Genomic DNA, 25,918 nt, shown 5'->3' with positions numbered 1-25,918 from the left:
TTCTCAATTCCCATGGCTATCAATAGGGATAATAACATCTATTTTGCCACCTCCACAGTCATTATAATCAATGACACCATAAAGACTTCCACAAAATATAAAAGACTAATATTACTGACTACAGTGGAAAAGGTTACAAGCCCAAATTTGAAGAACAGATATGAATATATAATTCAGAGAAATAGAAATTCAAAGTATTATTAAACATGGGAGAGTCCAACCTCAGCAGTACTCAAGAAATAAGAGTTAAATTGAAATAACATATCTGGGGATTTGGCTCCAGCCTTGGTATGCTTAACAACATCAGCCCTTCAGTTTCAGCTTCTTTCTTCTTCAATATGTATTCTGCCATCTCTCAACCATTGTGTAATTAAAATCATGTGCTCTCATAGGTTCATTTCAGAAGTAGTTGGCGTAACAACACTAGTAATATGAACGACACATCCTATGTGAAAAATCATATAAGTATTCTATGTGTAACTTTTTTTTTCCCAATTTATTTATTTTCAGAAAAACAGTATTCATTATTTTTTCACCACACCCAGTGCTCCATGCAAGCTGTGCCCTCTATAATACCCACCACCTGGTACCCCAACCTCCCACCCCCCCGCCACTTCAAACCCCTCAGATTGTTTTTCAGAGTCCATAGTCTCTCATGGTTCATCTCCCCTTCCAATTTACCCAAAAGCACATACCCTCCCCAATGTCCATAACCCTACCCCCCTTCTCCCAACCCCCCTCCCCCCAGCAACCCACAGTTTGTTTCGTGAGATTAAGAGTCACTTATGGTTTGTCTCCCTCCCTATCCCATCTTGTTTGTAACTTTCAATGATGAGTTCCCTGGGTGCTAGGTGTTGAAATTCTTCATTATTTGAAGTAGACATATATACAACTTATTGAAAGAGTACAATGATGAAATAATTATAACAAGTATGAAAGCTGTTAATTTCATGAGCATAAAACAATTGATAAGAATTTCCAATTAGCAAAATAAATGGGAAAATGCATTTCTAGTTAATACTAATATTAAAAAAAAGCATTTCTAGTTAATACTAATATTAAAAGACTACTAACATTAAAAGAATATATTAGCTCAATAAATTTAGAAAGAGCATGCTTTTGGAAGTAATATGCTTATAAACATTTCAATAATAATGAGTCTAAATAATAGTTATTTTCCTGGATAGGCATATAATAGACAATAATTTTGATCTCTGTGAATTTTTTGGCATACTGGCATTTATAAAATAAAAATGACAAGAAGCAAAATACAAAATAGCCTTTAAGCACTAGATTTAATTTTTAGTTATTACATTAGATTCAAGTCATGAATCGCTCAAGAAAATACAAAATTTACTAACTTTCTAAATCTAAAAACAGAATATTTACCTTGTCATCTCAAAATTTATTAAGGAAAAAAGATCAACATCCTTGATACATTCTATATTGACATAATAAAGAATATCAGGGTGCCTGAGTGGCTCAATTGGTTGAGTGTCGGACTCTTGGTTTTAGTTCAGGTCCTGCCCTTTTATCTCTCTCTCTAAAGTGAATGGGTAAATATTTTTAAAAAGAGAAGAAGAATATCGCATGTGAAGAAAGAAAATCTTAGAGAAAAACTCAGTACTCCCAAATACCTTACTTCACCACAATCACAAATGAAAGAGTTCCTTTTTAATATCTCACTCAGTGTTTAGCAATGAATGTATGAGCAAGATAACACCTGACTATCCTGAGAAAATACTATCTTTGCATTATAATTAAAAGTTTAAAAACTAACAAATATTTCATAATAAAAATTATATTATAATTAAAATTTTAAGCAAAATTTCAGAATGTTTTTTGTATCCCTGTGTTTTATTGTACGATAATGATAGTATTTTTCTTCACCTTTTGTTTCAGACAAATATGATTTTGACATTCTCCCATTTCTTATTTAGCCAAAATGTTTATTCAGTGTATGCCCAATAATACTTTTTTAAAAGATTAAAATCGGATCCTTCCACTGGCAGAGTATAGTTAGACGGGTGCTCACATACACTGTTGGGAGAATATGAAATAATTTTTCTTGAAATTTATTTGCCAACATTTATAAAAAAGGAAAAAAAAACTCTCTGAAATATTTACTAGCTGGGAACTTATGTAATGGCTGCCTACATACATTTAATGTTCCCATTATTCTCCCAAAAATACCCAGGGGAAAAAATAAACTATATAAAACACATTCATGGACATAACTCCATCATTGGTAGGAATGTCACATGGTACAAGACTTACGAGAGAAATTTGGCAATGTTGAATAAAATCAAGTACATATGTACCTTTTAGCCTGGAAGAATCATTTCTAGAAACTTCCTTGAGGATTTGAAGGATTATACAATGCAGCAGTATTTACAGTTACAAACTATGGGAAATGGCTTATATACACAGACATAGAAAAGTTGTTTCATAACCTATGTTACAACCACACAATAGGGTACTCTGTTGCAGGAAAAAACAAGGAAGAAAGAATTCTCTGAACTAAGGCTGAATGATTTTCAGGATATATTAAGTGAGAAAAAGCAAACTACAAAAGAGTATAAATAGTATGCTACCTTTTATTTAAGAGAGAAGGATAAAGAAGCCAATAAACATGTATCTACTCATAATAATAATAATAATAATAATACCACCATAAGGATAAACTAGAAACTAATGAGACGAGTTGCTGTGTTACTGTCTGTTACAGCAGTAGCTAAAAACAAAACCCATCTATTAACTCATTGTTCTGTAGGTCAGAAGCCTGGCTGGGCCTGACTGGGGTTTTGCTGAGCGTCTCATGCAAATCAAGGTGTCAGCCAGTCAAGAGTTCTTATCTGGAGACTCTGGCAAAGAACCCACTTTCAAGTGCATGCAGGATGCGGGCAGAATTCAGTTCCTTGCCGTTGTAGGACCCCAGGGTACATGTGTCCTTGATGGCTTTCAGCCAGAGACTGCTCAGCTTCTTGGCTCTGCCTGTACTCCTTGCCACATGATCCTCCCTATCTTTAAGACAACAATGTTGTGTCAGATCTTTTGAATTGCTCTGAATTCTGATACCGGTCTGGAAAACTCTCCCTTCAGAGAACTCATGTGATTAGACAAATCTGCCTTTTACCTTATAGCATAATCATGAGAGGGATAACTCATCATATGTACATGTTCCATGTACACTTGAAGGGGTAGGTATTTATTATGGCCAAAGTCACTGATGTTCATTTTAGAATTCTGTCCACCACTGTTGCTTATAAAGGGTTAATGAAAAGGAGGTTGAAAGAATAGATGGAATTGGGAGAATCCCATCTTTTGACACATACCTATTATTCACTTCAGACTTGGGGAATCATGTTAACATTTCACATAGTTTTAAAAAAGAATGTTAGCATGGGGATGAGAAAAAAAATCCAAAAATATAATTCAAACAAAAGCAAGTGAACCAAGCAAAAAATCAAATAAATAATACAACCATTCTAAAGTGAGAAAGAAAATCTAACCTGTATAACTTCTGAACATAATATTTAAACTATATACCCTAATGCTCGAGGGAAAAAAAAACAATTTTTAAACAAATATTGAGCTTTAGTTAGTAGGCTTCTTTTATTCAAAGAAGCATGGGTTAGCAATTTTGAAAATACTTTTTATGTTTTGAGCAAATAAGTGCATATATTGTAGAAAATGGGTGCCCTATTTCTCACTGTTAGGTAAGGAAGCTCCAACTATGGATAGAGGGGAGAATGGAATGAATCCTGTGCCACTGAGTTGGAATGAAGGTATCCACAGAAACTCGTAGTTTTTTCTAGTTTATAGATATAGATGGAGATATTATATCTGCAGACACATGAACTTGTACATCTGAGTGTAGGTGCATACATACATCTGTTTTGTATATTTGCTGATAGAACCTAGAAACAATCATGTCCATAGCATGGATCTAAATGCCATTTGCCACTAAAAAGGGTAAAGACTCTTCTGAGAAATGGCTGATTCTGGAGCTGGAGCAGAGAAAAATACAAAACACGATGAGCACATCCTTTTGTGCCAAAAAGTAAGAAAGTGCACAAACAGTGATGCAGGTATGTCAGATGGACAGAGGAGCCAGTCTGAAAGAGCTCGGACTGGCAAAATCTCGGAAAATCTGAGCGTTCAAATAATCAGAATAAGAGAATACAATCCACTGAAGGGAATAAAATCCATTAGCCTATACTGACATAAATGGATGAATGACTTAATAACAAATGAAATGATGAGAAGGGAATGTTTTTTTCATAGTAGAAACCCAACCAATAATTACAGAAAGAATGATGAAATTAGAACATTACTCTTCAGTAACTATCATCATAATAATTGATTTAAACAAAATCTCCAGCGGATGCTAAAACTAACATGTGAAAATTTGAGAAGTATCAGGATATTTCTATAATTTCAAGGTATCTCCCCCCCTCCAAGGTACTTTTTGATTACAAACAGAAAAATAGTGACTTTTTAGTGAAGAAACTGGGCAAACAACATCTTAACCAAATGATCAAGATTACCATGTCCAGGGGCATCTGGGTGGCTCAGTTGGTTAAGTGTCTGCCCTTCTGCTCCAGTCCTGATCTCAAGGTCCTGGGATCCAGCCCTGTGTCGGGCTTAGTGGGGAGTCTGCTTCTCCCTCTTCTTCTGCCCCTCCCCCAGTTCGTGTGCATGCTCTTTCTCTCTTAAATAAATAAATGAAATCTTTTTAAAAAAAGATTACCAAAAAAAAAAAAAAAGATTACCACGTCCAGACATGAGACACATAGATGCCCGGCACCTCCTCATTAAATGCACTGAGAAGAATACAATATCATATCTGTGGCATTCTTACCAAAGTCATGAAACCTAAATCTAATTGAGAAGAAACGTTGAGCAAACCCAACTTGAGGGACCTTTTACCAAATAACCAGGGCTTGCATTCTTGTCAATTGTCTATTTCATGAACGGCAAAGACCGAGGGACTTGTAAATTAAAGCAGCTTCAGGGAACACAACAATCAAAAGCCAAGAATGACCCAGAATTTTCTTCTGTGATAAAAAACATCATTGGAACATTTGGCAAAATATAAATAAAGCTTGTAGACTAGATCATATCTACACTGCATCAATATTAATTTCCTGGTTTTGAACATTGTTTTGTGTTTATATAAGAGAATATCATCATTTTCAGGAAGGACATGCTGTGGCATCATCGTGTTTATGGATAAAGTAGCATGTCTGCAACTGACTTTCAAATGAGTCAGAAAAAAATTATATATATGTACATGAATATTTATGTTTGTAATTATATATGTATATATATATATAAATATATATGTTGAATGTTGAGGAATTATATTTGGGGGTGTTATTATAGATATTATATGTGCATATTATATATGTTATTATACATATTATATGTAATATATATAATAACAGCCCCAAATATAATTCCATCCATCTATGGAAATGGCTGGGATGGAGGAGGCAAAGCATGTGTCCAGAGTGGGCTTCTGTTTCTTTCCTGCTAAATAAAGATATCTAATCTACACAGCAGGGTCAGCTAGAGGCAGAAAAAAGTAGAGAATAGCATGGTCCTCACTGCAGGGAGGCACTGTCATGGGGAGTTCCTACACGAAGTTCAAGTACGTTATTGAATATAGTAAGCCCGCTCCATCTGATCCCTTAGGGAAGGGAATAAAAGAGGCAAGAGCCTGTGCCATGACTGTGATCTTCAAATCTTTAGCACTAACCATCAAAAAATAGAATCCCCACAATTTTAGGCTCCCCCAGATACTCAGGTTAGTCTTACCTACTGAAATTGTTGGAGAGAGTCAGAATTTCCCTTTTTGTTGTGTGGGGAGAAGGTTCTATCTCTCTGGACTGAGATGAGCAAAGTGTAAAAGGTTCCCCTCTATACCTTGAGAAGCCTGACACTTCTTTAGTTTTTGCCACTAAGCAGGACAGAGAACAAAATACTTGCCATTGCCTAACCATCAAAAACGTTATACTCTCAAGACAGGCCCAGGATGACCCAAGCCTCAAAGACAATAATAATGCTTGCAATGAGCAGTTTTTGGAACGGTCATGTCCTGTCTGGATACAATCAGAATTTACAGAGAAGTGAAGCTTCTTCAAGACTCTGGAGGAGACAAAAAACTCCCTCCTCTGACCTCTGAATAGAAATAAGCATCCTCATCAATATCAGATACATGCTGTCCTGGTTGCCTTTTCCCAGTTGAATCCCTCTTTTTGTTAAACATGGTGGTCACTGTCATTACTGCTAAAACCAACAGATACAGTAGCTACTGAAAAATAACTGGGTCCCATAGCTGCTAAAGCCAGCCCCCACAGCCTACCCTGTCAATTCCAGCTGTACCCTAAATAAATCTTCTTCTCTGTGATCTAATTCTATCCTCAACCGTGATACCATCTGCCTCTCCTTGCCTAGGGGCACCAGCCCCCTCTAGACTAACAACTTAGACCAATTGCTAAATACAGTGATGCAGACTTTCATGTGGTTCTGTGCTTTTTAATATTAGACTTCATGCAATGATGATTTTTCATCCTATTTTAGGTACTTGTATGTTGCTGGTCCCATCCTAGATAAGTGTCTGCTTCTCTCGCTCCTAACTAACCTCCAATCTCAGGATGAAGTCTTAGCATTCACTCATTAAGGAAAGTCCAACTTGAAGCATATTAAAAAGTGACAAGAGAAAAATAGTGTTGTGAACAATGAGAAATACCACGTTTTTTCCTTATGGTCTGAACTAGCTGAGGCCATTTGGCCTGTGGTCAGTCAGGCTGTTGTGTGAGAGAAGAGAAGTAGAGAGAAGTCTGGACTTCCTTCCTTTTAAGGAGACAGTAACCTCACCCACTTGTAAAGGATGTCCTCTCCAAATGTCAGACTGACCAACTGCCTTGGTTTTGGCCCACTGCCACCATCCGGTCTCCCTAGGGATGATTATAGGGGTGCTAGTGTGAGGAGGTTAGTGGAGTGAGGCAGGGATGCAAAAAAGGGTCTGAGCTGCTGAAGCTTAACACTGATGGAGTCTGTTGAGGAAATGTGTAAGTAAAATGTGCCCCAACTTGGTCCTCCAGATGGCAGTGAAGCTTGAGGAAGACGTAAGGAATATGGTCTAGGGCACCTATATCTTAATCAGATTAGTAATTCTTCTCCCTCTGGTGAGTGTATGGGGGTGGAATAGGTATCTAGTCACCATCCTCCAATGATCAGGAGCAGGGAATAAGCCCTGGTCCTCTTAAATGGTGCCTACAAGAAATGACACCTATAAATCTGAGTATCTTCTGCTTCTTCTCCCCAGTATATATCCTATTATTAGTCTTTTGTCCATTTTCAGATCTCCTAGGACTTCTAATATGTCCAGAAAACCTCCTGGAAATAGTTTGCGTTGTACTAAGGGTATACTTGGAAACAGTGGCATATTAGTTATCCATTGCTGTATAGCCAATTATCCCAAAACACAGAGGCTTAAAAACAGAACATTTATTATCTCAAAGCTTCTTTGGGTTGGGAATTCAATAGACTCTTAGCTGGGTGTCTTTGGCTTTGGAGCTCCCATGAAATTGTAGTTCAAATGTTAGCCAAGATTGCAATCACATGAAGGTCTTGACCAGGCCTAAAGGATCTGCCTTTAAGATGGCCCCAATGTTTATAGCAGCAATGGTCATGGTCATCAAACTGTGGAAAGAACCAAGATGCCCTTCAATGGATGAATGGATAAGGAAGATGTGGTCCATATACACTATGGAGTATTATGCCTCCATCAGAAAGGATGAATACCCAACTTTTGTATCAATGTGGACAGGACTGGAAGATATTATGCTGAGTGAAATAAGTCAAGCAGAGAGAGTCAATTATCATATGGTTTCACTTTTTTATGGAGCATAACAAATAACATGGAGGACATAGGGAGATGGAGAGGAGAAGGGAGTTCAGGGAAATTGGAAGGGGAGATGAACCATGAGAGACTATGGACTCTGAAAAACATCCTGAGGGTTTTGAAGGGGCGGGGGGGTGGGAGGTTGGGGGAGCCAGGTGGGCAGTATTATGGAGGGCACATATGGCATGGAGGACTGGGTGTGGTGCACAAACAATGAATTCTGTTACACTGAAAAGAAATTAATAAAAAAATAATAAGATGGCATAGTCACAGGGCTATTGGCAAGAAGCTTCAGTTCCTCACTGGCCATTAGCAAGTGGCTTCAGTTGCTGTGTATGTGGGGTTCTCTACAGGGCTATATCTTCATGTTATGGCAGCTGAGCTCCCCCAGAGCAAGTGACCTAAGAGAGAAAGGAAGACTGGAGGTGCAGTGTCTTTCATCTACTCTTGGAAGTCATATTCCATCATTTTGCCCCATCATATTTGTTACAGGTAAGTCACTAAGTACAGTCCACACTTAAGAGAAGTAAATAATTTATGGGCATATTTTAAAATTACTGACCACATAGGAAGGATAAAGTCTGAAGGGTCCACAGTTATAATTCCTTGGATTCAGCTGGAGTCTATATATCACAGTAGAACAGAGTGAGATTTGTGCTCAAGTGAATTCAAGTGCAAATCCTGGTCAAAGCTGGCTTTAAGGGCATTCAGCTAGTGCTGTTCCTCAGAGCCTTATCCTGACAAGGGTCCTATGCTTGGTTTACTGCACTGCCATTGCCATGGCAAAAACCTTAGTAATTGTATCTCTGAACTTGTGTTTTGTAAGTGAATTTCAGTGGGACCACAGAGTATGAGAGAGCCAAAGAAAAAAAGTTCACTGCAATTTCTTGCACTCTATTTGCATATAATGTTCATGAAATCCAGTGATCACAGGATTCTGGTGGAACCACAATGGCCTGGGGTTCTGTGAGACTCAAAGTAAGTATCGGGTGAGCAGGTGGGATCTATGACAGAGTGAATGGGCCTCCAGCAGCCCAGAGAGAGGCCACATTTTCCATTTGAATGATTTGCACGCACCTTGCTTTGAAAGCAATGTCATCCTCTTGTTTTTTTTTTTTTTTAAGATATTATTTATGTATTTGACAGAGGGAGAGAGAGATCACAAGTAAGTGGAGCAGCAGGCAGAGAGAGAAGGGAGAAAGCTGGTTCCCTGACGAGTAGAAAGTATGATGCAGGGCTCGATCCCAGGACCCTGAGAACGTGACCTGAGCTGAAGGCAGAGGCTTAACCCACTGAGCCACCCAGGCGCTCTGGCAATGGCATTCTAAGAAACAACAGTAAGTAAGGAATCTTATCATGTCCTTTATTACTCATGTTACTTCCCTGTTAATCAACCACTTACACAGACAAGATTGACAGAAAGAAAAGGAAAGTTTGGGCAACTCACTATTCCTTTCCTTGTCAGCCTTCTGTACTCACCAGCAACTCAAAATAGAGTGTTTCTGTATTAAGAAGTGAAGTAAAACTATTTGAACTAGTTTCGTGCAGTTTTTACATGGTTCTGGTAAGAATGAAATGTGTGCATATAGCATGGAGCTACATTGTGTAATTTCAGTGATTTCTCATGAGAGTGAAATGTCCCTACATTTGTATTTAAAGATGTTATTGCACAATATGAGGGTGAACAGCAAAATATATGCTAATAATACATGATTTTAATTTTTCTTTACTTACAACATTAAATAGCAAATTAAAAAAAAACACCATGACAAGTTAAAAGACTATGAAAAAATGGAAATAGCTTTATATTTTACTACCTTAATGAAAAATTTTCCCGTGTTTTTTTTTTGTTTGTTTTTTTGAACAAGAGATCCCACATTTCCATTTTGCATGTTTTACACAGAGCCTAAAAATGAGGTAGCCACAGTGGTCCTGACTTGCTCTGCTATTTCCCTGTCCCATAATGATTCTCAAATGACTTGTTCCTCCAAACTTCAGTTTCCTCTTCTGTAAAATGGGTAACTCAGTAGTATATATCTTATGAGATTGCTAGAAGGATAAAATGACAAGAGGCTTGAAAAATACTAAGCATGGTGTATGGCTGGCATATGCACAACAAGTCAATGATAAATGCTCAAAAAATATACAATAGTGTTGACAGCTGATAGCTATTGGGAATATCAACTTACCCTGGTCTAAAGACCTCCAGGTCCTAAGAAAGGTACGTTGATTTCTCAAGAACAGGGGTGAGTCCTTTTCTGGGTAGGCCACAAGCTTCTTGGTCTCCTGATGAGCTTAAGAAAGAGTCAAGACTCTTAAAGAAGAGTCAAGCCCACCTGCCCCCCAAGTAATAAAGGTAAGGAGTTCCTAGGATCAATGGCTCCAATATTTCAATTTCACAGTTGGAAAACTGAAGCTCAGGGAGAAGAAATAAGGACCATGGTCACCCGCTCAGGAACTGGCAAGATTGTCTTAAGTTGAAGATCCTTGACTCCTAGTCCTATCCTCAGCCCTTTAATTTCTCAGCCATATAACTCACCATGGGAGAATTTTATCTCACAAAAGCCAGATAGCAGGCACTGGTGCTAGAGGCCTTATTTGGGAACTAACAGACCAGAACATCTGCCTCAAAGGAGTTGGAGGGGTACGTCCCATTCATAGAACACTTTGGACACCTGTGCTGCTTAAACTCTCCATGAGTTCAATTGAATAGCAAACAGAAGAACAATAATAAGTTATGTTTTTGTAGTCAACTCTGCTGCAGAGCAGTGGAAAAGTGGATGAGATGTGCAGAGAAGAAACACAAGTTGCCTCTTTGATCCTCCCTTTTACCCCCGATAAAATTATTCATCAGGGAACAAATACAATAACTCAGCATACTCCTTATGGTAGTGCTGGTGATGGAGGGGGCAGTAGCATATGGTCCATGAATAAATGGTAGTATGGTCCATTGGTAACCACTGGAAGTGTAAATCTCCCCTGGTAATACAAGTGGTAGAAGGCTGGAAGAGCAGGTAATGGAGCTGGGTGGTTAAGGAAGGGGGTGTGGGGAAGAGGGGTGAAAAAGATGTAAGGGAAATGTGCTGAGGGAGATAGTGATAGAGGAGTTTATGATGGGGGTGGTGGTGAAGGAGATGGCAGAAGTGGTGGGGTAGGGAGGAGGTGTCAAGTGTGGGGTGATGGTGGACATCATAGGGAGGTGTGCAGAGATAGGTGGATAGAGTTGACTGCAGAGGATGGAGTGTGACACAAGAGCAACCCAGAGTTCTGAATGAGTCTGACCTTAGCATTCTCTGTTCAAAGATCTGTTTTACTCATATGTTGATAAACTCTGAACTGCTTTCTGTGGCACATGACTGCCTCTTGAATTTCATCTGCCTCCAGACTCTACTCCTCTCACTTTTATTTTCAGTTAAAAACCAATTTACTAGAAATCCCAAGGCTCACTATGCAGTTTCATGGCATCCCAGTCATGTTTCTTGCGTTCACAAATGCAGTCTCCACTTGATTTGGGAGACATGCCCTCCCCTCTCTTTCTTTGTCCTTTAAATCTCAGACATCCATCAAAATATTATCCTCACTTCCTTCCCAGAGCCTTCCCTGGGCCACATGCTCACCTCATCTCCCTCAGGTCTTGCCACTGACTAATACTGTCTAAATGCTGACTCTTGGTTTGCTGGACTGAGCAAAAGGTACTGCTAGCAGTGGAGGTGTAGGATGAGGGACTGGAGACTCTGAGAGGAATGATAACACAACTCACAACTAAGAGGGAAATATGAGGACAAATTTTTTGTCTGTGGGACTGAGGGTAGCAGGAGGAGATGGAAACAAAAGATAAAATGAGACAAAGACTCCAGGTCAGAAAGTGTCTCAGTTGGGGCAAGATGGAGGCTCTTCTGGCAGTAAGGTCTATGGTACGGTTTTAATTCCTCCAGGAGATGGAATTTTCCCTGTTTGTCTTAGAATGTTAAATTTACTCTCCATTGTACTACATCTTAGTAGAATTGGCCCCAGGATTCATCTTTGGAAACTTCTGAACTTTGATCACTGTTACTTTTTCTCCTTAAAGTTATATCTCATCCAGTGACTAAGCCATCAACTGAAAAGAAATGCTATCTCATTCCTAAATCCTTGGGATTATCTACTTACAGTTTTTCAGCCATTGGTGTCAGTCCAATGACATCCTGTACTTGATTAGACTGGAGGGGAATTTCCTCCTATCCATTAGCATCCTTGTTTTCCTTGAGGTGCCACTCCCAGATCTTCTAGTGCCATCTTGACTGTCTCTTACCCTCAGAGAGTTCTTCCTCTTACACTTTCCAAATTATGGCAAGAGAAAAATGCAAAACAAAACAATAATGAAAGATTTAATGACAGTCTTTTCTGCTATAATGTGTTAATTGCCTTCTTAAGAAATCTGATATTACAAAAAATCATGTTATCAAAACCACCATTACTCCAGGAAAATGCAAGTTATTGACAAAGAAGGTGTAGATTAAGAAAGGTAAATTTTTTCCCTGAAGAAATGTAAAAAAGAAGAAAGAAAGAGAAAAAGAAAGAAAGAGAAAGAGAGGAAAGAAGAAAGGGAGAGAGAGAGGAAGGGAGGGAGGAAGGAAGGAAGAAAGGAAGTTGATTTTAATAGTTTTATTTTGTTATGGCTGAAGTAAGCAAAATATAGCAACTTGATTATTAAGTGACCCACATAAATTTAAATGCCTCCGAGAAGAATTTTCAAGAGTGAAACAATGTTCCAAACTAGCAAGTATCTAGGTAAATTTTAGACCAGTTCCCAGTTATCAATGTCAAACGAATTTGCAAGTTGCCAAGTGAATAGCCAGCTACTCAGACAAAGCAGCTGTAGATTCCTATAACGTGTTTGTAAAATCTCTTTTTCCCTAATATATGCCTATGTGCTATACTAGTCACCAGTTACAGAAGCATTTTAACCAGAGTAGAGGGCATGAGGCCAAGCACACTGAATGAGATTATATAACCTTGAGTAGCATAGAAGTGACTGAATTACAAAGGGATAATTTGTAAGGAGTTGAGTGTAAAAAATAAAGATTAGCATCCTCATTTTTACATTGTTTGTAAAATGGGTGCCATTCAGCTTTAAAGGAAATATATTAACAGGAACGAAATATGGTTCAAGCTAAGAGGAGGAGGTGGTACTCATCAACCCGATTGGGATTGGTAAAATTCAAGGACAGAGAGATTCTGATTTTAAGAAGAGAGCTGATAGGAAGAGAAGGAGGAACTGAGAAGCTGAGAATTAGACATATATAAGGCAGGCCCAAGGAAGTGGATCTGGAGTGCAAAGACTGGGGATGGAGTCAAAGGGAGAAAAGGACAGGAAAAGAGATGATTAAAAATCTCAGTTTAGACACATGTTCCTGAGGATAAAGCCAGGACACTGGTAGAATGGCCAAGTGATGTGGCCATGATCTTCAGCTCAAAGAATGCTGGAGTGGGAGGGACCCCAGAATTCATCTAATTTAAACCATTCATTACCAGGAGAGTACAAAAGGGGGCCATAACTTACCCAAAGTTGTGGAACTGGATGTTCCAGCTTTAATTCAATGCTTTTTCTGCTACATCACAAAGCTGGTTATAGTTCTTATGGGAATATTCAGGACCTATCTCGGAATATATCTTTCTCTTCTAGAAATAGAAGGTAGAAAGGCAGTCAGTTCCACTTGGAAATAGCAAGTGTGGTGAAAGAACTAGCCTTAAATCCCTGCCCAAATTAATATCTATTCTTCCAGTACTTACCAAGTTCAAGGCATGTGCTAGGCACAAGACTGAAACCACAGGCTCAGAGATTGTTGCACTGTTAGACTGTAAGCCCGTCAAGGTCAGGGATCAAATTTCATTTACCTTTCCATCTCTGACATCTTGGCAATAGTCATCTCTTAATAAATATTTGTGTCTTTCAACCAGCCAAGACTTTATCCTTAGGGTCCCTTGCACCCCTATTCCCCTTATATTACATAAAGAGTCATTGAAATTGGAGAAGTCAAGAGAAAAATCCATAGTCACAGAGTGAATTAAGAGCAGAACTTAAGTCTACCCTTCCCTTTGTCCTCACCATTGTTTTTGCTACTTTTTCAAGAGGTCTAGGTCACAGGTAAGGGCTGAAACAAAAATGAATCATAATAGGCATTTGAATAATCTAAAAGGCATAGTCTAGATGAAAGATCTATAAACTGGGAAATGAAAACCCAGTAAGAATTTCTTTAGAGTCTGAGGCTGGGACTGTTCATAACCATCTTGGTATTTGTAGCATCCAACACAGGGGTTGGCAGATAGCCCCACATTGCTACTAAAGGAAGCAGCTCCAATTTTAAAGTAATAAACAGTATATCCTGTAATTAAACTGCTCCCCAACTTCTGTTGAGTGCCAGCTTAGTGCTTCACACTTGAATTAAGTTGACAGTAGCCTTCAGAACAATATTGTGTGAGATAAACACAATGGTTGTAGCGTGTGCCCTGCAATTCTTTTCCTATGGGAAAGCCAGTTGCAGTGATGATTTGACCGTCAAATGAGGTCGACATCAAAATAACACAGCATGTACTGGACTGCAAGCAGTTAGCAAGGGAAAAGAACAAGTGTTTTGGAGCACTAAACATTGGGCAACAGACATGCTCCTTGATAACATTATCCAAAGATGGTGGCAGTAAATGAAATTCAATAATCAGACTATGAAAGAACACACTTTGAGCTATGGGTAGACAGAGAAAGAGAGTCATAATCCAGGGTTTTCTAGAGGGTTTCTCAATTCTTTAAATGTCCTCAAAGAAGGGATACCCTATAGACTTTCCAGGACCATCATTCCAGTTTGTTATACCATAATGCTAATGGTATGATTAATGATGTTTTACCAGAATAAGATAGCAATTCATATGGGTTGGATTGTGTTTTTAAATTACCAGTGAAAAAACAAATTCCAGTCACTTTTTTGACCTAGTAGAACAGTCTTCACAGAAAAGGGGATAAAGCAATGTTAATGAAGAGCAAATATAAATATCTTGGTGAAGGAACATCAGATCAGAATGTAATTCCCTTGTTCATGTTTTTCTTAGAAAGCATTTCCATTCTGCCTCATTCTGGGAACAAAGCCAAAGCCTGCTTTAGAGGAACAGAGATTTCCAGGAAGTTGGGCGGGTGAGGGTGGCTGGGAGGGTGGGACCCTGGGGGAGGTTTGTTGTTGGGGACAGTTCTGGCGCCTATGTCCAAGCCTGGGAAGGATGAGGTGCCCAGTCTGCCTCTTATTCTCTGACAGGGTCTCTGAGAAATATTTAAGGGCCGGGGAGGGTTAAGATTGAACCAGAAGACAGAGCCTGGACACCTCCCATTCCTTTGCCTCAAGTAATTAACAAACCACAAAATCAGGGTGGGAAGGGAGGGAGACAGCTAAGCCGAGGTGGAGATGGGCACCATTCCCTGCTCTCTCTGCTGGTTACACCTACCAATGTCATGCTAGACACAGATTTCACAACATCATCAGTTTTGCCCTCCGAAACCTATCTTAGAAGCAGCCCCTAGACAGCAAGAGCCACTCTCTTCCTCCTTTCTTGCTCTACACATCACTCTGTTTCATCTATGTTTCCAATATGGTGACCAAAAACAGAGCAGAGGTCTAGGATCCAGAAAGGAAATGAGGATATAGGCTAAGGCTTTTAGAACAGAGAATTGAACAAGTTATTGTTCAATATGTTAGGTGTTTTATCTACCTGCCTCATTCATAGGATCTTTACAATTCAGAAAACTTGGGCTTCCGTCCTGGTTTTTACGCTAAAAGGTTGAGTGATTGTAGACAAGTCATGCAACTTTGGTATCGTTACTAAGAAGTGCACCATGTGTGTAGAATGGGGATAAATGTATTTTTCTGGCAAGCCTCAAGGGCTAATGTAAAAATCAAATAAGATAACATATGAGAAAGCTTTGGTGAGCTGTAAAGTTCTGGAACACATAGATGGGATTATCATTAGTTAAGAAACTGCTCTTGGAAATTGTCTGCCTGAGAGGGGCATTTCTCCCCATGAATCTCAAATGTGTATTCTTACTCTAATCCCAAGTCACTTGAAAACTCACCGCAGAGACCTAACCAAATCTTTGGTACCAGCTGGCATACCCAACTTCTTGTCCTGCCACTGCCTTCATTTGCTGTGTAGCTTCTGAATCTAGAAAGCAAATCTCAGGTTCCAGCAATAATGAAACAAGTTCAAGATCCTCACGTCTTCACCTTGAGGTTGATAGAGAAGGAGAAAGCATTAGGGTATGGTGAGAGAGGGTGTCAGTACAAAGAGAAGGTGGGTGCAGGAGGGAGCGCATTTGCCGTGATGGTAGCAGGAGCTGACAGAATGATGCCTTCTGGGAGGCATTGTTTTCATGGATGATCTGGGAAAGAATAAGAGCCACTAGAGGAGGAAATTAGAGAGGGAGACCGTGGGAAACTGGCGAGGAGAAATTTGTAAAGGAGGGAGAACACTGAATGTGCTAAACGCCTGCTATGAGGCTATGCCACCCACTTCCACATACATCTATCATCTCATGTTTTCCAGCCTGCCTCCTGCCTAGCTTGCTCCTAATGTGTGACATCACAGGATAGCAGACATCTCTGGGTGAGAATATTCTAGTAGCACAAACTCATTAGGAATCTAGACAGTATCCACCCACTGACTGCTGGAATTAAAAGTCTGGGTCAGGAAGAGAATTGGTGGAGAGGAACTTGGGGTGATGCTGACGGTAGAGGCATATCTAACTTTATTTGGAAAAATTCCTGAACAGCAAGTCAGTCTCCTTCACAACTGAAGCGCAGCTGAAGTACAGTGAGCCTTCCTTTCTTCCTTCCCCAGCTGCTGTCTCTACTAAGCATCCACCAGCCCTGGGCTCAACCTCTAGACTTCCATCACCATGATTAAAAGCTGAGATACATTTGTATTCCAATCCAGTTCCTTCATTCATGAGCTGTGCATCTCTGCTGTGTTAGTTCAGACTCATCTCTTTTATCAGGGTTAATAATGCCCCTTAGGTGTTCAGAAAAACTGAGATATGTATGGAAGTTCTTGAGCTCAATGCCTAGTTCAATAATTGGAGTGCTTACTATTATTTTCTTATTAATCATATTATTGCCTATTATTGCCTCCTAGCTATTGCTACTTTCTTGAGGACAAGTAGTTATTACATACTATCTGCCAGGCTGCTGTACAAGCCATTGAGACTGTAAAGATAAAAGAGAAGATCCTTGACCTCAAGGAGGAAGCAATCTGAAGTTAACAAATAATGAAAGCTTCAGATCACATACTGGTCATGGTGTTGTCTTTGACGGAGAGTGGCAGGCTTATTTGAGGGGCTACAGAGGATTCTCTTGAGGGCTGGGAAAGGGTGTCATGGTAAATTCCCCAGGATGGTGCTGTGTCACCCCTCATCAGGATCCTTCAGAGGAACACCTGCCTGGACTTGTGCTGGACCTACAGCCTTCGAACTCTCTTCCAGCCTGAGTAGACTAGAGCTTTAAAGAGATGTTTCAGGGCCATTTGGCCAGGAGGCAGAACTGGTAGCTCCTTGGCCTCTTTTGGGGCCTCATCAGAGTAATTTTGATTGTATCTGTTTTATAAATTGGTAATCTGAGTTAGATTTGAAGAAAAGGTCAAGCTGTTAAACATGTGCAGAAACCCCCAGGCTAAATGATTTCTGAGATCCTTTCCAAAGATGGGGTGCAAGCATTCTCTTCAGGCTGTCCAAGTGCAGACACCTCTGACAGATGTTGGCTTCCTGTTTATCCATTCTCAGGGCCTGAAGGCTTTGTGAACAACAGTGGTTCTCTGTTCAGGGTCCTTTCATTCCACCATGTTATTCACAACATATTTCATAGCACCTCCTTATCATTCCAATCCTTCCCCACATGCCCCATCAACACAGCTCATTCTCACCAATTCAGAAATCAGAGAAGAGGGTCAATTGATACAAAGAGAGATTTAATCTGTTGAGGATTACTAAAGAAGGGAGTTTTCTGTTTGCAGAAGAACCCAGTTAAAGCATAACAATGGGTTAGACAATTGTTGACTTAATTTTAACTCTATTTCATAGACCAAAGTCTTGACCTTCAGGTCAAAAGTCAGGCTATGCAAAAACAAGCTCTCCATGGCAAGAGGAGGCTCAGTGTCCCACTAAGGAGGCTCTCTGAAGCTATGGAGAGGCTGGAAGGGGACTCTCAGCCTGAAAACAGGGCCTGGTATGAGTTTTCTCATTATGTGGGGATTGCTCTTAGATTGAGTTGAGTTCTACTTAGCAATACAACTTGGAGGAGAACATTAATTAAAGGTCATTGTTGACTTTGTTATCACTTTATGATAAAGGGTAAAGTCCTTTGTTTAAGAAAGAAAGAAGAGAAAAGAAAGAGGAAAGGAGGGAGAGGGGGAAAGAAGGAGGGAGGGAAAAAGAGGTAAGGAAGGAAGGAAAGATGGAAGGAAGGAAAAAAGGAAGGGTGGGTGCATGTGTGGGTGGGAGGGAGAAGAAGAAGAATCTTCAGAAAATAAAAATCACACTGAGTAAGTGAATTCCAGTGTGCTTCTTCAGAATAATAGCCTGTGGTACAATCATGTATCTTAAGATTTAAAATTCTAAATATTTTTTAATGGGGTTATAAACTTGAAACAGAACATAAGGCTGTCAAGATCTATTTGCAGCCCAGTGTTAGGAGCAACTGATCAGGCAATTCAGCCACTGTATATAAAGCATAGAGTATACACTTTTTATATAAACATTTTCGTGTTCCTAATGGTTCCATCCCAAATCAGCTGATGGTGTCATGTGTCACAGTCACCCCATCTTTCTGTGAAAGCAGAAGTATTCATGTAAAATAATTATACCACAAGCCTTTGTAATTTTGGTGGTCTGTTTCTTGTTAAGCAAATGTCAAAATCTAATTTTATGTACCGACTCATCCATGTCTTTGAGTAAAATGGGCTGAAATTATAATTTTATGATACTCCATGTGTTTATAACTAGGGATCTTACTACAAATTTTAAAGTCTCATTCTTCCATTTTGAATTTATCTCACAGGCACCATGGATATTTTTCCCATGGATCCAGGAACTCTGCCTGGATAGAAAGGTTTTTTTGCCTTGGGCAGCTCCTCTGCTCCAAAGGGTGGGGAAAGGTACATGGCACTGTGCAAATCGGCTGACAAGGAACACTGTTGTATGTACACAGAGGGTAGTTAGGTGAAGATCCATTAGAGCATCGCTTTATTCTGGAGTTATGTACTGCCCTGGTCCAATGCAAAACTTCAGAGAGAAGCCCTCTCAAATGTAGTTGTCCTGTGCATTGTTAGAGCAGTATTTTACTTAGTCAACTTCAGCATTTATTAAGGTATGTGTTCTCAGCATCTTCGAGTGTCAGGTAAGAGGCTCAAAATTTCATTTCTTATAGCCATAAGTGTGTGCTGAAGACCACTGGGGCACTTTGCATATCAAAATATCCTGTGTAGGAGTTTCAAGCACATGATATTCACACCTTCTCTTTCGGAATTCTGAACTAATCGAGACCTAGGCCCAAGAACTGACTAGAGATTTTGGACTTAAATGCTTGCAGAATTGAACCAGGGAACACTTCAGATATGAAGTCAAACAGACTGCCTTCTACTTGCCCTTGTGATGAAATCTCAGAACCCACGGCCAAATAAATCCTGATGCTTATTCAGTCAGCCATGAGGAAAACAGAAACTTCTCCATGAAACAGGAAGTCTTGGGGAGATGGGCATGCATGGACGATAAGCTCGGATGTGTTTCTGACATTCAGTTGCTAACTGCAAATTGGCAGGAACATGGATCAATGGATTGTGGTCTTCCTCTCTTTTATAAATCTCCTCCTCCCCATGGGGAAAAGCCGGCTGGGTCTAAAAGGAGGTGGATCGGAGTTCTCAGCAGTGATTTTGTCAGGGCTAAAATTACTCTTCTTTCAGCCAGCAGAGTGTGCGATGAGGGAAACACTTTGTCTCTATGTCCTCCTGACTGCAAATAGCAGGATAGGGGAAAGGGCAATGGGGATCAGGGAGAGCATAGATTTCAGATCCTGGCTGCCTTTGTAAGCCCTCCTCCTGCCATTGGTTAGGTGACTTTGGGAAGGTTCTTTCATCTTCTTTAAGATTCAGTTTCTTCAAAAGTAAAATGAGGATAATGAGTGTTTTTTTTCATATTGTTGTTGTGAAGGCTTAAGGAAATAAAAATTAAAGTGTTTGCCACAATGCCTGGGCAGCAAGGAAGGCTAAGTATATATGGATTCTCTGTTGTTAGTTATTTGGGCCCATTGAACAGAGATTTCTTTTCTTAATTTTGCTTCCATGATTGAATTTCCTTCCTCATACCCATGCTTCTATGCTCCAGTGATAGCACAAGAATAAAAAGCCCAGTCTATTGAGATGGGATGATGCAGGCAAAGATGAGTGACTGTCTGCCATATTTTCTAAAACTTTAGTGCCCATTTTGTATAGAAGAAATTGGGCGAGTCACATAATCTTATGTGCCTAGTCAATGCCCCTTGACCTGTGATGGGCCCACATCAGTCTATACACCTGAGGAAGACACTCAAGTCAAAGGAAAGACTTGCTGGTTTATAACTCTAAGGTGAAACCATCCCCACTGATAAGTCAGAGCTAGACCAAAAAGAGTCAGTGAAACTCGTTTCCTTTGAAAGCTACTTCCTTCAGTGACCCTCTGGTAGTCACACTATGGGGCTGGTTTGAAATGGTGGAACTGAGCTGCAGAGGAAGACCAGAGTTCCCTGTGTCTATCTGAAGGAGAGACAGTGAGAACTTTAGTGAGTTGTGACTATGAGATAATAATAGGATAATAATAATAACTAGGATAGTTAAAACCCAACATTTTAGTAGATTTACAAATTGTGAATGCTAGATTGGTTTTGTTCAAAGAATTAGTTCTTGTATTCACTTTTATTGGATTTTCATGTTGGTTTTCCAGGTCATTGATGCTTGCTATATAGATATCATGTTTCCTGTTCTTGCTCTGTTTATTTTTTCAAATAATTAAGGTGAATATTTGATCTAGTTATTTTAATTAATTAATTTATTTTATTTTCGGCATAACAGTATTCCTTGTTTTTGCACCACACCCAGTGCTCCATGCAATCCGTGCTCTCTCTAATACCTACCACCTGGTTCCTCCAACCTCCCACCCACCGCGGCTTCAAACCCCTCAGATTGTTTTTCACAGTCCATAGTCTCTCATGGTTCACCTACCCTTCCAATATCCCCCAATTCCCTTCTCCTCTCTAACCTCCCTTGTCCTCCATGTTATTTGTTATGCTCCACAAATAAGTGAAACCATATGATAATTGACTTTCTCTGCTTGACTTATTTCACTCAGCATAATCTCTTCCAGTCCTGTCCATGATGCTATGAAAGTTGGGTATTCATCCTTTCTGATGGAGGCATAGTACTCCATAGTGTATATGGACCACATCTTCCTTATTTTTATTCTGTCTTGTTACAAAGGAAGTTAAGAATATGAATTTGTTCTCTCAGTGAGGCTTTGACTATATCCCATACATTTAGTAACATAATGTTTTGTCATAGTTTAGTAGCTCATTAATGCTATTACTTTCAAATGAATGCTAATTGACATTTGATCTCTTACATCTAATATGCATACAGGAGAGAGTTTCTTTTTATTATAGTAGGTGTTTGCTTTATACATTTTTAAATTTTATCTTTTAAAGAATTTTTATTTATTTATTTAGAGAGAGAGCACAAGCAGGAGAGGGGGTCAGAAGGAGAGAGAGAAGCAGACTCCCAGCTGAGCAGGGATCCCAATATGGGTCTCGATCCCAGGACCCCAGGATCATGGCCTAAGCCAAAGTCAGACACTTAACTGACTGAGCCACCCAGGCACCTCTACATTTTTAAGATTTTAATGTCATTATTAATTGATGGATCAATGTTGCTATTATTAAGATTTTCTTTCTGGTATAGTATAGACAAATGAGAAAGAAGTGTGAGATCTGTTTATCAAAATTTAAATATATATGTATATATTTATATATATATGTATATATATACACACACACACAACAGATATTCACATATATCACATATATATCATATATTCATATATACAGATATATATCAGCTACACACATGTATGTACACAGGGTCATGTACATATGTATTAATGTATCATTAATTTTATTGTTTACATGCTCATTTACTTTATTTTTGATCTACTTCATCAGTGGCAAACTGACTGTGTTTGTGACTGTCTATCATAGTAACTGATTCATAGTCCTTACCTTTTCCCCCAAAATTATATTTCTAGCTATTTTTGGTTATTATTTTGGCTTTTACATTTTCTATGAAATTTTCAGTGTATAAAGATACCATCAGCATAGATTATATCATTGATCAACATATTTTTCAAATCATGTTAATGACTTTTGCCTTTAGATTTACATTTTTTTGAGATTTATATTGGTACCTCTGCTTTTGATTTATGTTCTTTGATAAGTACACTGTGTGTTTGTGCATTTCTCATGCCTTCTTTAAGGCATTTCTCTTAAAAGCAACATATCATATTTTGAATTATAATCCAATCTAAGTCAATGATTTTATATTGAGGAATTCACAGTAGCTACATCTGGTGTCTCTCATCCTACCCTGCTGTATGGATGCGGGACAGTGCAGTGACTAGAAATAAGTCTGTGGGTCACATAAACCTGGGTTGAGCCCTTGAATCTGCCTCTTACATCTGGGAGCCCTCAGGAAAGTGATTTGTCCTCTGCTAGTCCCCGTTGATTTATTTGTAACATTGTAACATTACTGAAACAATAATATTACTAAAGTTTATAAAAAGAGTCAATAGAAGGGCACCTGGGTGGCTTAGTCGATTAAAGCCTCTGCCTTCATCTCAGGTCATGATCCCAGGGTTCTGGGATCGAGCCCCACATCGGGCTCTCTGCCTGCCTCTCTGCCTGCTTGTCATCTCTCAAATAAATAAATAAAATCTTAAAAAAAAAAAGAGTCAATAGAAAATAACTAGACAATAAATAGAAAATAATTAGTAGCAAAGCACCTAATAGTGCCTGACACATCATAGGCACACAACGAATGTTGACCAGCCTTTTTTATATCGTGATAAATATAAATATTATGCCATGCTATACATAAATCTCATTATTTTAAGTTTTGTATTTGTCACTCCTTTTATTCCTTATTTTCTATCTTTTGTTAGGTGGACTATGTTCATTTGTTTGTATATTCACTAATAATTTGAAAGGCAAACATTTGTTTTTAATTGACTAGCGGTTATCTTTTTATTTTCCGAAGGCATTATTTGAATCTTTTTTCTATGATTATCATAACCAAAAGAAATCACTTCTCTTTATGTAATACATGGAGTTTACAATGTCTTGCCACCCTCCTTTGCCTCCCCAATCTTTTTTAATATAACCTGTGGTTTCCATTAATATTTCTTTTATAGTAAGTTGGTATTTGTATAGTATATATTTTCTTCATTAAACATAACATTTGCTTTGTTTTATAATCATACTTTTAATTATTTGGAGACAACTTTGTGTGTAGCAGATTTAATACCAACCAGCAGGCCTAATATGCCATTATGTCCAAATTTTTAACTTTATCTTTTTCATTTATTTTTCAGTTTCTTGAAGTATGTCATCAAAAAAAATCTTTACGAGGAAAATATAAAGGACATCTATTTAAAATGATATATCTTTTCTGATATATCTAGAAATGCTTTTATACCAAAGACAAGTGACCAAGTATGACATCCTTACACCACAACCCTTTGTCCAAAATCAAGAACCTTGGCCCTACTTGGATCTGGTTTTGCAGTACTAAAGATAATTCTGCAGCAGATGTAAGGTCTGGCCCTGTGTTTTGTTTTGTTTGTTTGTGAGTGTGGGTCAGATGCCTCCATGACCTCTCCCTGTCACACTGAGTTGGAAGTGAGGGGTGAAAACCTACTAGAAGGACTAGAGTTGTTCCTGTTTTTGTTTTTCTATCATCCCAGCAAAAGCTGGTTTTTATATGGAATCTCAGTTAAACTTTTTCTTTTCACAACTCAATTGCATTTCACCTGGGTCTATATAGAGATATTCAGAGTTGCTAGAGAGACCACATAGACACAGCTTTAGGGGAGAAGGTGGAATCTTTTCCTGCAGCTGGAAGAAGGATCACAGGAGGAATGTAGGAGTCAGCATTCATACAGAGGAAACTGAAGCCCCATGAAAAAGTTCCAGTTTGAATCCTTTTCTATGCTTGGTCTAATGTCCTCAAATAGGAGGGTCCAGAATGTGTTGGGTTTTATTTTCTTGATTTAACATAGTAATTCACATGTTACTTGGGCAGCAAAAATAAACCATACACCCTGTCCTCAGGTTGCTTACACTAAACCAAAAAGGAAGAGAATTGCATAAAAATTGAAATATGTATGTATAACTATCAAACATATAAAGTATTATAAGGAGTCCATGTGGCCTGTTGACCAACAATTGGGGTAGAAAGGGGCTGTTCATAAGCACATTTTCATCAAGGTCTCTGGACCTGTTAATCCCTTTGGATGACCATTAATGTGGACACTGAGTGTGAGGAGATAGGCCACCAATCTCGAGGGACCTTCACAATTCTCAGATTCCTTGAGGATGAAGGGAATTTAAGTAACAGTATTTTGGAATACCCCTAACCTATTTCCCTCTCCTCAAAATGCCTGTGTCTTATTTAGTGTTCCTGGCCAGTCTCCAAATCTCCAGCACATCCACAGTGTGCCCCACCATGGTCCTATCATGGCAGCCACTCTTTAAGCTCTTACTCACACTATAGTTTTTTCTCTATAGATGAGTTCTTTCTTCTAAGAAGAGTAAGTTCCCTGAAAAACAGGATAAATCCTAAAGTTCTAGATGATAGAAAGATAAGAAATATACCAGTCTCAAAGAAGAACTTAAACAATTCATGGAAACCAATGAGAATGAAGACACTTTGGTCCAAAACCTATGGGATACAACAAAGGCAGTCCTAAGGGGGAAATACATAGCCATCCAAGCTGCCCTCAAAAAAATCGAAAAATCCAGAATACACCAGCTGTCTCTACATCTTAAAGAACTGGAGAATCAACAAGAAATCAAACCAACTCCACATATAAGAAGGGAAATAATCAAGATTAGAGCAGAGATCAATGAGGTAGAAACCAGAGATACAGTAGAACGTATCAATGAAACCAGAAGCTGTTTTTTTGAAAGAATTAATAAGATCAATAAACCATTGGCCACACTAATCCAAAAGAAAAGAGAGAAAGCCCAAATTCATAAAATTATGAATGAAAAGGGAGAGATCACAACTAACACCAAGGAAGTAGAAACAATCATCAGAAATTATTATCAACAGTTATATGCCAATAAGCTAAGCAACCAGGATGAAATGGATGCATTCCTGGAAAAATATAAACTCCCAAAATTGAACCAGGAAGAAATCGACAACCTGAATAGACTGATATCTAGTAGCAAGATTGAAGCAGTAATCAAAAACCTCCCAAAAAACAAGAGCCCAGGACCTGATGGATTCCCTGGGGAATTCTAGCAAACTTTCAAAGAAGAAATGACACCTATTCTCCTGAAGCTGTTTCAAAAAATTGAAGCAGAAGGAAAACTTCCAGACTCTTTTTATGAAGCCAACATTACCCTGACCCAGGGTAATGACCAGGCAAAGACCACACAAAAAAGGAGAATTTTAGACCAATATCACTGATGAATATGGATGCTAAGATTCTCAACAAGGTCCTAGCAAACAGGATCCAACAGCACATTAAAAAGATTATCCACCATGATCAGGTGGGATTCATTCCTGGGCTACAAGAATGGTTCAACATTTGCAAATCAATAAATGTGATAAAACAAATTAATATGAGAAGAGAGAAGAACCACATGGTCCTCTCAATTGATGCAGAAAAAGCATTTGACAAAATCCAGC

General features: G+C 38.9%; 1 long non-coding RNA gene across 1 annotated transcript in view; it reads left to right on the top strand.

Annotated features, from left to right (window-relative positions):
- The window catches only part of LOC122901734, a 31,757-nt gene extending 7,947 nt beyond the window's left edge, over nucleotides 1-23,810 (top strand). The window contains exons 2-4 of the long non-coding RNA XR_006383664.1: nucleotides 8,269-8,407; nucleotides 9,062-9,252; nucleotides 23,595-23,810. This is a non-coding gene — a long non-coding RNA (uncharacterized LOC122901734). The remainder of the gene's footprint in view (nucleotides 1-8,268; nucleotides 8,408-9,061; nucleotides 9,253-23,594) is intronic.
- The last annotated feature ends 2,108 nt before the right edge of the window (nucleotides 23,811-25,918 follow it).

This window comes from Neovison vison, chromosome 3 (assembly GCF_020171115.1).
Source record: "Neovison vison isolate M4711 chromosome 3, ASM_NN_V1, whole genome shotgun sequence".
In the NCBI taxonomy this organism is placed as follows: Eukaryota; Metazoa; Chordata; class Mammalia; order Carnivora; family Mustelidae; genus Neogale; species Neogale vison.
Note: the sequence above shows the minus strand (reverse complement) of the source record. Positions and strands in the feature narration are given on the sequence as shown.